The sequence below is a fragment of the Rutidosis leptorrhynchoides genome, chromosome 8 (assembly GCF_046630445.1).
Source record: "Rutidosis leptorrhynchoides isolate AG116_Rl617_1_P2 chromosome 8, CSIRO_AGI_Rlap_v1, whole genome shotgun sequence".
NCBI classification, from domain to species: Eukaryota; Viridiplantae; Streptophyta; class Magnoliopsida; order Asterales; family Asteraceae; genus Rutidosis; species Rutidosis leptorrhynchoides.
Window position 1 is genome coordinate 11,407,827 of NC_092340.1, and position 11,676 is coordinate 11,419,502.

The following is an 11,676-nucleotide window of genomic DNA, read 5'->3' on the forward strand; positions in this document are numbered from 1 at the left end:
TGACCACCCAAGTTGACCGGTGATTCACGAACGTTAAAACTTGTAAAAACTATACGATGACATATATATGGTTATATATATAGTTACCATGATTTTATTATAAGTATGTATCTCATTAGGTATTTTAACAATGAGTTATATACATAAAAATGAGACTATTAATTTAAGAAACTCGAAAACGATATATATAACGATTATCGTTATAACAACGTCTTACTAGGTACATATGAATCATATTAAGATATTGATACACTTGGTTAATTATATTAAATGATAAGTAAATATATTATTAAGTGTATTAACAATGAAATACATATGTAAAAATAAGACTACTAACTTAATGATTTCGAAACGAGACATATATGTAACGATTATCGTTGTAACAACATTTAACTGTATATATATCATACTAAGATATATTATATATCATAATATCATGATAATATAACAATTTAACATCTCATTTGTTATAATAAACAATGGGTTAACAACATTCAACAAGATCGTTAACCTAAAGGTTTCAAAACAACATTTACATGTAACGACTAACGATGACTTAACGACTCAGTTAAAATGTATATACATGTAGTGTTTCAATATGTATTCATACACTTTTGAAAGACTTCAAGACACTTATCAAAATACTTCTACTTAACAAAAATGCTTACAATTACATCCTCGTTCAGTTTCATCAACAATTCTACTCGTATGCACCCGTATTCGTACTCGTACAATACACAGCTTTTAGATGTATGTACTATTGGTATATACACTCCAATGATCAGCTCTTAGCAGCCCATGTGAGTCACCTAACACATGTGGGAACCATCATTTGGCAACTAGCATGAAATATCTAATAAAATTACAAAAATATGAGTAATCATTCATGACTTATTTACATGAAAACAAAATTACATATCCTTTATATCTAATCCATACACCAACGACCAAAAATACCTACAAAAACTTTCATTATTCAATTTTCTTCATCTAATTGATCTCTCTCAAGTTCTATCTTCAAGTTCTAAGTTTTCTTCATAAATTCCAAAAGTTCTAGTTTCATAAAATCAAGAATACTTCCAAGATTGCAAGTTTACTTCCAAGTTTTCTAAATCCATTCCAAGTAATCATCCAAGATCAAGAAACCTTTGTTACTTACAGTAGGTTATCTTTCTAATACAAGGTAATAATCATATTCAAACTTTAATTCAATTTCTATAACTATAACAATCTTATTTCGAGTGGAAATCTTACTTGAAATTGTTTTCGTGTCATGATTCTGCTTCAAGAACTTTCAAGCCATCCAAGGATCCTTTGAAGCTAGATCTATTTTTTTCATTTCCAGTAGGTTTATCCAAGGAACTTGAGGTAGTAATGATGTTCATAACATCATTCGATTCATACATATAAAGCTATCTTATTCGAAGGTTTAAACTTGTAATCACTAGAACATAGTTTAGTTAATTCTAAACTTGTTCGCAAATAAAAGTTAATCCTTCTAACTTGACTTTTAAAATCAACTAAACACATGTTCTATATCTATATGATATGCTAACTTAATGATTTAAAACCTGGAAACACGAAAAACACCGTAAAATCGGATTTACGCCGTCGTAGTAACACCGCGGGCTGTTTTGGGTTAGTTAATTAAAAACTATGATAAACTTTGATTTAAAAGTTGTTATTCTGGGAAAATGATTTTTATTTTGAACATGAAACTAAATCCAAAAATTATGGTTAAACTCAAAGTGAAAGTATGTTTTCTAAAATGGTCATCTAGACGTCGTTCTTTCGACTGAAATGACTACGTTTACAAAAACGACTTGTAACTTATTTTTCTGACTATAAACCTATACTGTTTCTGTTTATATTCATAAAATAGACTTCAATATGAAACCATAGCAATTTGATTCACTCAAAACGGATTTAAAATGAAGAAGTTATGGGTAAAACAAGATTGGATAATTTTTCTCATTTTAGCTACGTGAAAATTGGTAACAAATCTATTCCAACCATAACTTAATCAACTTGTATTGTATATTATGTAATCTTGAGATACCATAGACACGTATACAATGTTTCGACCTATCATGTCAACACATCTATATATATTTCGGAACAACCATAGACACTCTATATGTGAATGTTGGAGTTAGCTATACAGGGTTGAGGTTGATTCCAAAATATATATAGTTTGAGTTGTGATCAATACTGAGATACATATACACTGGGTCGTGGATTGATTCAAGATAATATTTATCGATTTATTTTTGTACATCTAACTGTGGACAACTAGTTGTAGGTTACTAACGAGGACAACTGACTTAATAAACTTAAAACATCAAAATATATTAAAGGTGTTGTAAATATATTTTGAACATACTTTGATATATATGTATATATTGTTATAGGTTCGTGAATCAACCAGTGGCCAAGTCTTACTTCGCAATGAGGTAAAAATCTGTGAAAGTGAGTTATAGTCCCACTTTTAAAATATAATATTTTTGGGATGAGAATACATGCAGGTTTTATAAATGATTTACAAAATAGACACAAGTACGTGAAACTACATTCTATGGTTGAATTATCGAAATCGAATATGCCCCTTTTTATTAAGTCTGGTAATCTAAGAATTAGGGAACAGACACCCTAATTGACGCGAATCCTAAAGATAGATCTATTGGGCCTAACAAACCCCATCCAAAGTACCGGATGCTTTAGTACTTCGAAATTTATATCATGTCCGAAGGAGGATCCCGGAATGATGGGGATATTCTTAAATATGCATCTTGTTAATGTCGGTTACCAGGTGTTCACCATATGAATGATTTTTATCTCTATGTATGGGATGTGTATTGAAATATGAAATCTTGTGGTCTATTGTTACGATTTGATATATATAGGTTAAACCTATAACTCACCAACATTTTTGTTGACGTTTAAAGCATGTTTATTCTCAGGTGAATACTAAGAGCTTCCGCTATTGCATACTAAAATAAGAACAATATTTGGAGTCCATGTTTGTATGATATTGTGTAAAAACTGCATTCAAGAAACTGATTTCGATGTAACATATTTGTATTGTAAACCATTATGTAATGGTCGTGTGTAAACAGGATATTTTAGATTATCATTATTTGATAATCTACGAAAAGCTTTTTAAACCTTTATTTATGAAATAAAGGTTATGGTTTGTTTTAAAAATGAATGCAGTCTTTGAAAAACGTCTCATATAGAGGTCAAAACCTCGCAGCGAAATCAATTAATATGGAACGTTTTTAATCAATAAGAACGGGACATTTCAGTTGGTATCCGAGCGTTGGTCTTAGAGAACCAGAAAATTTGCATTAGTGTGTCTTATCGAGTTTGTTAGGATGCATTAGTGAGTCTGGACTTCGACCGTGTTTTCTTTAAAAATGATTGCTTAACATTTTTGTTGGAAACTATATATTATTAACATGTATATATTATGTGATATATTAATCTCTTAACATGTTTGATATTGTGTGATAGATGTCTACCTCTAGCACAAATCCCATTGACTCACCTAATAATAACGAAGATTCGAATATATTGGACTGATTTAAAAGTTCCCGAAGAAGAACCGGAAGAAGAATCAGAACCGGAAGAAGAATCAGAACCGGAAGAGGAGGAACCAGAGGAGGAAATAGAACCGGTGGGGGAAATAATAAAACGGTTAAGTAAAAGAAAATTCTCAACCAACCGACCAAGGTTAATTATGGTCAATGGTGTTTCCGCCAAGGAAGCAAAATATTGGGAGGATTACCAATTCTCCGATGAATCGGATTCCGACGAGAATTCCGATGATGTTATAGAAATTACCCCAACTGAATTTAAAAAGGCAAAAGAAAATAATAAGGGAAAGTTCATAAAAATAGAGAAATCTAATTCTAACCCCGATGAACTTTATATGTATCGTCAACCCCCGAAGCCCTTAAGTTGTAACAATGACCCGGGAACCTCTAAACCACCAGGTTTTTCTAAACCGTTGTGGAAAACGACAGCTCGTATTAGGGGAACATCATATATCCCTAGAAACTTGGCAAAACGAACCAAAACCAAAGAAGAAGAAACGAGCGAGTCGGAATAAGATAGTTGTATTCGTGTGGTGTAATATATGTAATATAGTGTGCTTATGCTTTATGATATATGTAAAAATTGCTTGTATTAATAAGTATATTTTTTTATGAATCTAACTCTTGTCTATTTTACAGTATAAAAACACAAAATGGATAGACAACCCAATATTTTAAGAGACCTACCCGGAGACATGATTGATGAAATCTTGTCTAGAGTCGGTCAGAATTCTTCGGCACAACTATTTACGGCGAAATCAGTTTGTAAGACATTCGAAGAACGTTCCAAGAATGTCTTGGTTTATAAGAGACTTTCGTTTGAAAGATGGGGGATATCACATTGGGAAACCCATAAGTTACGATGTGTTTACTTTGACGCATATATTGCGGGGAACCCAAATGCTATTTTACGCAACGGGTTAAGAAATTATTTTGACTCAATGTATCCGAATATAGGACTTCATGATTTAGAAAAAGCGGCTAACATGCAACATAAAGAAGCATGTTATGCTTACGGGTTAGTAATGTTCGCTTCTCACCAAAGTGAGAAAAAGAACATCGGGCTACAACTATTAAACAAAACGTTCCCACAAGTGACGGAGTCGGTAATTGGGGTAAGAAATGAGGTTTTTAGGTTATTACGAGATTGTTGGTCATTACGTAACCCTCGTCCCTTTGACGACGTTACAACACAATGTCTTATCAACGGCCATAACGGTTATGTTCCACAAGACCAAGGATGGGAAGTAGTCCTAGTAAAACCAGAATGCATGACTTGTTTCTGGACGTATGAATTACATGTCTTTATTGCCTTTGCTGAACGACTTGTGTACTAGCTAGAATTATCTTCACAACTATCTTGTATCAAAGTTATTGTGTGCTATATTTCATGCTTTATGTAAAATAAGCGGTATTGTAAGTTTGTAAAATATTGTATAAAAGTTTGAACGCGAAATATTATTATAATCAGTTTTTCATATAGAATTGTAGTAGTTGAATTGTATATTAGCTACTAAGTATGAACTTAACGGGTAGGTACTACCCGAATTTAAACTTATAAAACGCTAATATGAAGAAAAAGCTTTTATAAATGAGTTCATATTATGCTACGAAATACTATTAACTACTCTTAATATTCTGTATGATTAACTTGTTCCATTTGACTATTTTGAAGGAAATGGCACCGACTACTCGACACACCGTGAATATGAATGAAGAGGAATTCCGTACTTTTCTAGCTTCAAACATAGCCGCAGTACAGGCTGCGCTACATACCAACAATAACCTTGGATCTAGCAGTACAGGAAATCGTGTAGGATGCACCTACAAAGAATTCACTGCCTGCAAACCTTTGGAATTTGATGGAACCGAAGGACCGATCGGATTGAAACAGTGGACCGAGAAGGTCGAATCGGTGTTTGCCATAAGTAAGTGTACTGAAGAGGACAAAGTGAAGTACGCTACGCATACCTTCACAGGTTCTGCATTAACATGGTGGAATACCTATCTAGAGCAAGTGGGACAAGATGATGCGTACGCACTACCGTGGTCAGCATTCAAGCACTTGATGAATGAGAAGTACCGTCCCAGAACCAAGGTCAATAAGTTCAAGACAGAACTTAGAGGGTTACGAACCCAAGGGTTTGATATTACCACGTACGAAAGACGATTCACAGAATTGTGCCTATTGTGTCCGGGAGCGTTCGAAGATGAGGAAGAGAAGATCGACGCGTTTGTGAAAGGATTACCGGAAAGAATCCAAGAAGATATAAGTTCACACGAGCCCGCCTCCATACAACAGGCATGTAGAATGGCTCACAAACTAGTGAACCAGATTGAGAAAAGAATTAAAGAACAGACGGCTGAAGAGGCCAATGTGAAGCAAGTCAAAAGAAAGTAGGAGGAAAACGGTGATATGAATCACCAATACAACAACAATAGCAATTACAATAATAATCGCAACAATTATCCCAACAATCGTAACATCAATCGCAACTACAACAAACGGCCCAACAACAACAACAACAACAACAACAATAGCAACAACAATAACAGCAACTACAACAATCATCCCAACAACAATAACAACCGCAACAATAACAACAATCAGAAGCAGCTATGCCACAGGTGTGAAAAGTATCACTCGGGGTTCTGCAACAAATTTTGCAACAAGTGTAAAAGAAATGGTCATAGCGCGGTGAAGTGTGAGGTCTACGGACCAGGGGTTAACAGAACGAAAGGAACAAATGGTGTCGGAACGAGTAATGGTGGAGCAAGTAGTGTCGGAGCAAGTTATGCCAATGTAGTTTGTTATAAATGTGGAAAACCGGGCCACATTATTAGAAATTGCCCGAACCAGGAGAACACGAATGGACAAGGCCGCGGAAGAGTTTTCAATATTAATGCGGCAGAGGCACAGGAAGACCCGGAGCTTGTTACGGGTACATTTCTTATTGACAATAAATCTGCTTACGTTTTATTTGATTCGGGTGCGGATAGAAGCTATATGAGTAGAGATTTTTGTGCTAAATTAAGTTGTCCATTGACGCCGTTGGATAGTAAATTTTTATTCGTATTAGCAAATGGTAAATTAATTTCAGCAGATAATATATGCCGGAATCGAGAAATTAAACTGGGTAGCGAAATATTTAAGATTGATTTGATACCAGTAGAGTTAGGGAGTTTTGATGTAATAGTTGGCATGGAATGGCTGAAGAAGGTGAAAGCAGAGATCGTATGTTATAAAAATGCAATTCACATTGTACGAGAAGAAGGAGAACCCTTAATGGTGTACGGAGAAAAGGGCAACATGAAGCTACATCTTATTAGTAATTTGAAGGCACAAAAACTAATAAGAAAAGGTTGCTATGCTGTTCTAGCACACGTCGAGAAAGTACAAACTAAAGAAAAGAGCATCAATGATGTTCCCCTCGCAAAAGAATTTCCCGATGTATTTCCGAAAGAATTACCGGGACTACCTCCACATCGATCTGTTGAATTTCAAATAGATCTTGTACCAGAAGCTGCACTAATAGCTCGTGCTCCTTATAGACTCGCACCCAGCAAGATGAAAGAACTGCAAAGCCAACTGCAAGAACTATTAGAACGTGGTTTCATTCGACCAAGCACATCACCATGGGGATCTCCTGTTTTGTTTGTCAAGAAGAAGGATGGTACATTTAGGTTGTGTATTGACTACAGAGAGTTGAACAAACTTACCATCAAAAACCGTTATCCACTACCGAGAATTGACGACTTATTTGATCAACTACAAGGCTCGTCGGTTTATTCGAAGATCGATTTATGTTCTGGATATCATCAAATGCGAGTAAAGGAGGATGATATTCCAAAAACTGCTTTTAGGACGCGTTATGGTCATTACGAGTTTATGGTTATGCCGTTTGGATTGACTAACGCACCAGCTGTGTTCATGGACCTTATGAACCGAGTGTGTGGGCCATATCTTGACAAGTTTGTCATTGTTTTCATCGATGACATACTTATTTACTCAAAGAATGATCAAGAGCACGAAGAACATTTGAGAAAAGTGCTAGAAGTATTGAGGAAAGAAAAACTGTACGCTAAGTTTTCAAAGTGTGCATTTTGGTTGGAAGAAGTTCAATTCCTCGGTCACATAGTGAACAAAGAAGGTATCCAGGTAGACCCGGCAAAGATCGAAACCGTTGAAAAGTGGGAAACCCCAAAAACTCCGAAGCATATACGTCAATTTTTAGGATTGGCTGGTTACTACAGAAGATTCATCCAAGATTTCTCCAAAATAGCAAAACCCTTGACTGCATTAATGCATAAAGGGAAGAAATTTGAATGGAAGGATGAACAAGAGAAGGCGTTTCAATTATTGAAGAAAAAGCTAACTACGGCACTTATATTGTCATTTCCTGAAGGGAATGATGATTTTGTGATTTATTGTGACGCATCAAAGCAAGGTCTCGGTTGTGTATTAATGCAACGAACGAAGGTGATTGCTTATGCGTCTAGACAATTGAAGATTCACGAGCAAAATTATACGACGCATGATTTGGAATTCGGCTCGGTTGTTTTTGCATTAAAGACTTGGAGGCACTACTTATATGGGGTCAAAAGTATTATATATACCGACCACAAAAGTCTTCAACACATATTTAATCAGAAACAACTGAATATGAGGCAGCGTAGGTGGATTGAATTGTTGAAGGATTACGAATTTGAGATTCGTTATCACCCGGGGAAGGCAAATGTGGTAGCTGACGCCTTGAGCAGAAAGGACAGAGAACCCATTCGAGTAAAATCTATGAATATAATGATTCACACTAACCTTACTACTCAAATAAAGGAGGCGCAACAAGGAGTTTTAAAAGAGGGAAATTTAAAGGATGAAATACCCAAAGGATCGGAGAAGCATCTTAATATTCGGGAAGACGGAACCCGGTATAGGGCTGAAAGAATTTGGGTACCAAAATTTGGAGATATGAGAGAAATGGTACTTAGAGAAACTCATAAAACCAGATACTCAATACATCCTGGAACGGGGAAGATGTACAAGGATCTTAAGAAACATTTTTGGTGGCCAGGTATGAAAGCCGATATTGCTAAATATGTAGGAGAATGTTTGACGTGTTCTAAGGTCAAAGCTGAACATCAGAAACCATCAGGTCTACTACAACAACCTGAAATCCCGGAATGAAAATGGGAAAACATTACCATGGATTTCATTACTAAATTGCCAAGGACTGCAAGTGGTTATGATACTATTTGGGTAATAGTTGATTGTCTCACCAAGTCAGCACACTTCCTGTCAATAAGAGAAGATGACAAGATGGAGAAATTTGCATGGCTGTATTTGAAGGAAGTCGTCTCCAGACATGGAATACCAATCTCTATTATCTCTGATAGGGATGGAAGATTTATTTCAAGATTCTGGCAGACATTACAACAAGCATTGGGAACTCGTCTAGACATGAGTACTGCCTATCATCCACAAACTAATGGGCAGAGCGAAAGGACGATACAAATGCTTGAAGACATGCTACGAGCTTGTGTTATTGATTTTGGAAACAGTTGGGATCGACATCTACCGTTAGCAGAATTTTCCTACAACAACAGCTACCATTCAAGCATTGAGATGGCGCTGTTTGAAGCACTTTATAGTAGAAATTGCAGGTCTTCGATTTGTTGGAGTGAAGTGGGGGATAGACAAATTACGTGTCCGGAGATAATACAAGAAACTACCGAGAAAATCATCCAAATTCAACAAAGATTGAAAACCGCCCAGAGTCGACAAAAGAGCTACGCGGATAGTAAAAGAAAAGATATAGAGTTTGAAATTCGAGAAATGGTCATGCTTAAGGTTTCACCTTAGAAAGGCGTTGTTCGATTTGGTAAACGGGGGAAACTAAATCTAAGGTACATTGGACCATTCAAGATTATAGATCGTGTCGGACCAGTAGCTTACCAACTGGAGCTACCTCAACAACTCGCGGCTGTACATAACAATTTCCACGTCTCAAATTTGAAGAAATGTTTTGCTAAAGAAGATCTCACTATTCCGTTGGACGAAATCCAAATCAATGAAAAACTTCAATTCATTGAAGAACCCGTCGAAATAATGGATCGTGAGGTTAAGAGACTTAAACAAAACAAGATACCGATTGTTAAGGTTCGATGGAATGCTCGTAGAGGACCCGAGTTCACCTGGGAGCGTGAAGATCAGATGAAGAAGAAATACCCGCATTTATTTCCAGAAGATACGTCAACACCCCCAACTGCTTAAAATTTCGGGACGAAGTTTATTTAACGGGTAGGTACTGTAGTGACCCGAACTTTTCCATGTTTATATATATATTAAATGAAATTGTTATTTACATAATTAAGTGTTTCCAACATGTTAAGCAATCAAACTTGTTAAGACTTGATTAATTGAAATAGGTTTCATATAGACAATTGATCACCCAAGTTGACCGGTGATTCACGAACGTTAAAACTTGTAAAAACTATACGATGACATATATATGGTTATATATATAGTTACCATGATTTTATTATAAGTATGTATCTCATTAGGTATTTTAACAATGAGTTATATACATAAAAATGAGACTATTAATTTAAGAAACTCGAAAATGATATATATAACGATTATCGTTATAACAACGTCTTACTAGGTACATATGAATCATATTAAGATATTGATACACTTGGTTAATTATGTTAAATGATAATTAAATATATTATTAAGTGTATTAACAATGAAATACATATGTAAAAATAAGACTACTAACTTAATGATTTCGAAACGAGACATATATGTAACGATTATCATTGTAACAACATTTAACTGTATATATATCATACTAAGATATATTATATATCATAATATCATGATAATATAACAATTTAACATCTCATTTGTTATAATAAACAATGGGTTAACAACATTCAACAAGATCGTTAACCTAAAGGTTTCAAAACAACATTTACATGTAACGAATAACGATGACTTAACGACTCAGTTAAAATGTATATACATGTAGTGTTTTAATATGTATTCATACACTTTTGAAAGACTTCAAGACACTTATCAAAATACTTCTACTTAACAAAAATGCTTACAATTACATCCTCGTTCAGTTTCATCAACAATTCTACTCGTATGCACCCGTATTTGTACTCGTACAATACACAGCTTTTAGATGTATGTACTATTGGTATATACACTCCAATGATCAGCTCTTAGCAGCCCATGTGAGTCACCTAACACATGTGGGAACCATCATTTGGCAACTATCATGAAATATCTCATAAAATTACAAAAATATGAGTAATCATTCATGACTTATTTACATGAAAACAAAATTACATATCCTTTATATCTAATCCATACACCAACGACCAAAAACACCTACAAACACTTTCATTCTTCAATTTTCTTCATCTAATTGATCTCTCTCAAGTTCTATCTTCAAGTTCTAAGTTTTCTTCATAAATTCCAAAAGTTCTAGTTTCATAAAATCAAGAATACTTCCAAGATTGCAAGTTTACTTCCAAGTTTTCTAAATCCATTCCAAGTAATCATCCAAGATCAAGAAACCTTTGTTACTTACAGTAGTTTATCTTTCTAATACAAGGTAATAATCATATTCAAACTTTAATTCAATTTCTATAACTATAACAATCTTATTTCGAGTGGAAATCTTACTTGAAATTGTTTTCGTGTCATGATTCTGCTTCAAGAACTTTCAAGCCATCCAAGGATCCTTTGAAGCTAGATCTATTTTTCTCATTTCCAGTAGGTTTATCCAAGGAACTTTAGGTAGTAATGATGTTCATAACATCATTCGATTCATACATATAAAGCTATCTTATTCGAAGGTTTAAACTTGTAATCACTAGAACATAGTTTAGTTAATTCTAAACTTGTTCGCAAATAAAAGTTAATCCTTCTAACTTGACTTTTAAAATCAACTAAAAACATGTTCTATATCTATATGATATGCTAACTTAATGATTTAAAACCTGAAAACACGAAAACACCGTAAAACCGGATTTACGCCGTCGTAGTAACACCGCGGGCTGTTTTGGG